The sequence below is a fragment of the Castor canadensis genome, chromosome 1 (genome assembly GCF_047511655.1).
Source record: "Castor canadensis chromosome 1, mCasCan1.hap1v2, whole genome shotgun sequence".
Classification (NCBI taxonomy): Eukaryota; Metazoa; Chordata; class Mammalia; order Rodentia; family Castoridae; genus Castor; species Castor canadensis.
In genome coordinates, this window is record NC_133386.1 from 81,083,855 (window position 1) to 81,089,238 (window position 5,384).

The 5,384-nt window shown below is 43.0% G+C and overlaps 1 pseudogene; it reads left to right on the forward strand.

The window, feature by feature from the left end:
- Positions 1-1,079: 1,079 nt before the first annotated feature.
- On the forward strand, positions 1,080-2,108 carry LOC141421560 (transducin-like enhancer protein 6; annotated as a pseudogene).
- Positions 2,109-5,384: the final 3,276 nt, after the last annotated feature.

Below are 5,384 nucleotides of genomic sequence, written 5' to 3' on the forward strand. Positions count from 1 at the left end.
TCCAGATTAATCTTCAACATTTTGTTATAATCCTGGGGTAGCTGTACAAAATCTGAACTTGGAATCAGGAAACATGTATTTTTGTGCTGGTTCCATCTGACTATGAGAATGTCTCTTTACTTTCCTGGGTTTGAGGAATCCCTTCTCACCGTATGGAATGGTTACATTACTCTTTCGTATTCCATAATATCAATTCAAGTTTCAAATGCTTTTGGCAAATCTGTTTATGGTATTAACTTCTTAGCATGGTGTGTGTGGCTCTCTACAAACTGGCAAGTGAAAACGTTCAATCTTTATTCCTCCATGGCTCTGTATTCTTTCTAGCAAAACAGATCTCAAATGCATTTAGTACTTGATTTGTTACTTGATCATCAGGGTACATCTCCATTCCTAATACTGCTTTTCCAGAGACTCTAGAAGTTCCAGCAAAAACTATGCTCTCTCCAAAGCCTTTCTGGATTTTTCTCCAGATAGAAACAATAGCACATTCAGACTTACCCAGAGTCACACAGTGAAGAAGCACACAGCATTTAAACCAAACCCTTGCCCATACCTGTGATCTCTGTTGCTTCAGCTCAGGAAGGTCTAGGACCACCTGCAAGAACATCACAAGCAGGTAGCAAACTTCTTCCAGCTGATAGAGAGCTGCAGTCAACTCCTGTATGCCCCAACCATGGAGCCCCAGGTAGCCCAGTTCTCACTCGAGGAAGAAGCAGCATAACAGGGAAGTGGGGAGCCCGCAAGCCCTGACAGCCCCCAGCCTCCAGAGGACCTGCCAGAATACATGGACAAGTTGTATAGCAGGCTGCTGTGGACCACAGAGGCAGACGACCTGCCACTGCACTGGGACTGCAAGCCTCAGTTTTGGGAAGACATCCTTCCTCATCATCTGTGGCAGACTTTTGCAGGGGTCCATCATCAGGAAGGGAAGCACAGAATGACAGAGGCTGTGCTGGGCCTGGAATGCTTGGACCTAGAGCTGTGTGACTCAGAACCAGAGCCATGTGCAGACGATGACAACTTGGAAGCCATGACCGACATCCTGGCCGAGCCCAGCCAGCTTGAGCCTTCCCAAGAAGATGATGCCCAGCCCTACGAGGACCTGGAGCCGCCTGGGTGCCCTTTCATTCCTTACGCTCCAGTCCTGGGACCCTGAAGAATTCGAAGAGTTAGATGCATGGAATAGACCGGACGCTGTGTCCTGGGAGTCCAAAAGGTTCGCTGCCCCCTGCAAGCTGAAAAAGATGCCCTTGCTGAAAGTCGGAGAGGCAGTGCTGGGCACCTCTGTGAGCAGCTTCACACATTACTCATTCACCTGAGGCAAGGCCAGTATCGAGGTGTGGAGCCTGGTTAGCCAGGTGACTGAGACAGGTTCCCCGGTATCCACCTCCTGCCGTTAATGCAGACCTGCTGGGCCTCCCCGCGCTCCTGCGTTCTGACCTCTGACAACAGGACCCTATTGATGGGCAGCCACAACACTGCCAGCTTGAGTGTGTGGGACCTGTCTGCGCCCTCCCTGTACGTTGAGGACGAGCTGCTCTGCCAGAGTCTCTTCTGCCAGGCACTGGCTGCCAAAGTGGGCGAGAACTTGGCCTTGGTAGCTTTACCAAGGGGACCTTCAGGATATGGGAGCTGAGGGATTGCAGTGTGGTCAGGGGCCTCTCTGGCCACCTGGATGGTGTCAAGAGCATTGTGGTCAAAGACCAACAGACCTCATCTCTGGGGTTGGACCTGCAGACAGCCCGGAAGCCACTGGAGTAGACATTTGAGTCTCAGATCATGAGCCTGCCCACAGCCACCAGGAAGACTGGGAGTTGCTGGGCCTGGCGAACGGCCAATCCTGGCTACAGCCCTTTTCAGAGGGCCAGGCACACATGGTGGGGAGTAAAGATCACACCGTCCTCAGGCTCAAGTTCTTCCCATACGGCCAGTGGTGAGTGAGTGTCGGGATGGACAACCTGGTCACCTTCCACAATATGCCCGCAGGAGTTAGGGTCCTCCAGGTCCCTGAGAGCTCTTCCATCTTGTGCTGCCACGTATCTTCCAAACGCCGGCTGATTGTCACGGGCTCCCAGGACCACGCCTCGGTCCACCAGATCACCTATTGAGGGGCTTGCTGCCGGCTCCCCAACTCCAGCTAGCTTTTTCTCCCCCTGCACAATAGTGGAGGGGAGGTGGGGAAAGGAAGGGAGGGGTCGCTGATGTTGGAGATCATTTGGTGGGAGATTGTGTCACACATAATAAAGCAAGAGAAAAAGGAACAAAAAAAGAAGCAATAGCACATTCAGTTCTAGGTTGGGACTGTGTTTGTTATATAACCACCTGTACTAAGTGTACTGTGTACTGTTCACTGGCCATATTTCTCTCCCATTCTTGCAGTTAGGAGTGGTTTTGTAACTAGTTCTAGACAATGGGTGAACGTGTGGAACAGAAATACATTCTACTTCTGGGCCAAATGATGCTCCTGTTCTTTTCTCCTTTGCTGTAGCAACTTCAATTTCAAGATGTAACTATATTGACACGTATTTAGATATCTATTTCACAATATCTTGTGACACTGAAAGACCTAGAGGACAGCTTAATTAAGCAAGAAAGACTTTTTATCACAGCATAGCCCAGCCTTGTCTGATTCAATATTCCTCCAGAAAAAAGGCAAGGGTCACACAACCAACTGCCATTTCCTCAGTTGTAAACAAGATGCCAAATGCAACACTGTGGCAGCATATTTGTGTCCACATATTTGTTTGTGATTCATAGTTATCATATAATAATAAAATGCATGGCTATAAATAACATTACCTTATATATCATATTATAGGGCATTATTTATTATAGCTTTTAAAATACCAAAGTGTTTAATGTGCCTATTTTTAATTGGTTTTTGCCTAAAAACCAGGTTTTGATTTAATGCTTAAAAGGTTCAGTTAAACGTCTTTTCTAACTTAAAGGGCACAGACCCAAGTAATTCCTGTCTTTGGGGAAATCAAGCCCCATCTCATTGTTTGTTGGATTTCATGTCATTTTTACCACTCCCTAAAAACATAAATGACTTTAAAATAGGGAGAGGAGTAAAGCTGAGGTTCAGAGAGTTTAGGGCCTCTGCTTAAAGTCATATATATTTTTCATAAAGTATAATATAAATTTAGAAAAGTAAGCTTCAGAATCTTGGTTATACTTTTTGCCTTCTCTGCACATTTTCTTAAAAGGTCATCTCTTTCACTTTCCTTTAAAATTTTATGATAATTTTTAGGAATATACAAAAATTAGAACAGTATGCAATCCCCGTTTAGCTATCACCCATATCACCCAGATGCCATAATTATCTAGATTTTGCCCACTCACTTTGTTTAACTTTGAGGTTATTATTGCTGGCCTAGTCACCTACTTGTTTTTTGACTTTGTTTTGATTGTTGATGCTAGAGTATGGTAAAACTAATTTGTAGTTTTGCTTATACATTCTTCAGGATATATCTCCTTTAAATATTCATATTTCCTTATGTAACTGCATTGCCACTAACACATAACAAAATTCTCAATTTCTACATTAATTTTCTAAAATTAAAGTTAATAGGGAAACGTAATCTTGTTGAATGAAATATTTTGAGATGTAATACATGATTCCTTTTATAAAACATAGAGATGACCTCTATTCTCAAAGAAGAGTCTACAACTATTTGCGCTCCCTAATGGTGTCCTGGTAAAAGGACACAGAGCAGCAAGACAACCAGCTCTCCCTCCAAACAAAAATGCCCACTGTCAGGATGAAGGCTATTTCTGCTCTTCTCCGTCAAAGACTATTCCCTTGATGATAATGGCAACATGCTTTTTCTTCCAAAGGTCCCCTTAGATGAGTAGGATGGGAGTGGAAGTGTGAAGAAGGGGCTACTAAGACAAGAAAAACAGTCATTCCCCAGATCTTTGAAGTATAGAGGATTCAGCTTTGATGCCACTTGTCATATGTGTATTTTTTTGTACATGTTTGTATAAGTTTTGATTTGTGTAGAATTAGGAAGCTGCACGGAATAGTTAAAAAGGTTCTGACAACAGATGAAGGCTGTGATGATTAAGGACTGTTTGGTATCTGTAACAGTGCTCCTGTCACATTACAGGTTTCATAAACATTATTCCAAATGCTTGGGACCAAAACTACTTTGGGTTTCAAATTTTAGAATATTTGCATATACATAATTAGATATCATGGGAATAGGACCCAAGTCTAAACATTAAATTCATTTGTGTTTCTTATATGCCTTATACACATAGCCCAAAGGCAAATTTATGCAACTTTTAAAATAATTTTGTGCATGAAACAGTGTTTCATGGTATGGAATTTTCCACATGTGGCATCATTTGGCACTCACAAAGTTTCAGACTTGGGAGTATTTCAGATTTCATATGATCAGATTAGGGATGTTCAGCCTGTATAAATGTTGATAAATAAATTAGCAAAAATAAGCTTGATAATACCAAGCTGTGGCTTACTAACTGTGTATTTCTGAAGCAAATCATTCATTCCTAAGCTTTAGTTTTCTCACCTGGAAAACCAGGGGGTACAAACCCCTACCTCACATTGGTATTACTGATGTGCGGACTAGGAGTCTGTCCCATAGAGGAAGATATAGGGAGTAGAATATGCTTTTCCTACAGACTTCACCAGGGTTCCCCAATTTATCACTGTGATCCGAGTTTGAAATAAGTGTGAATTCTGCCCACTTCTTTTTTAAAAAAAATTACTGTTCATAAAATTTCTGGAGAACAGAGAGTTAATCCTGGGCTGCACAGAAAGCCTAGTCAGGAGGTAGGAGCCCTCCAGATTCCACAAGAGAAGAAGCCTGTGCCGGAGCGGTGTGTTCCATCTTCACTAGCCTTTAGTGCCTAAGCCAGGTCTAAGTACTAGCCTGATGGCATCAGTAGAGAAATTGCAAGTGCAAATCAAAAGCAAAATGTTTCGTAGAGGATAAAAAATTGCACCTTAACTTGATTCTTAAAACAAAACAAAACAAAACAAAAAAACAACAAAATACACTTAGTTTTAAACTTGTCATCAGGTGACATACCTGCAAATTCAATACTCAGATCTTCTGCTGAGGCAGAGGGACCCCAAATTCCACGACCTGGGCCACATAGTGAACCCATAGTAGTGTAGTCTGGGCTACATAGGGAGACTCTGCCTCGAAAACACAGAACAAAAACAAAAAAATTTAACGTGTGGGATTAGAAATTGTTGAAGTTATTTGATTGCTACAGACAAATCAAGAATGATTTTGCTTCCAGAAAGCAGCCATGCCTGGAGTAGGAGTTGAGATGGAAGAGGGGTTCCTTTCTGTTATCTGTCTACAGGGAGAAGGAGTAAAGGAACACAGAATAGGTTACAGAAGTCCACA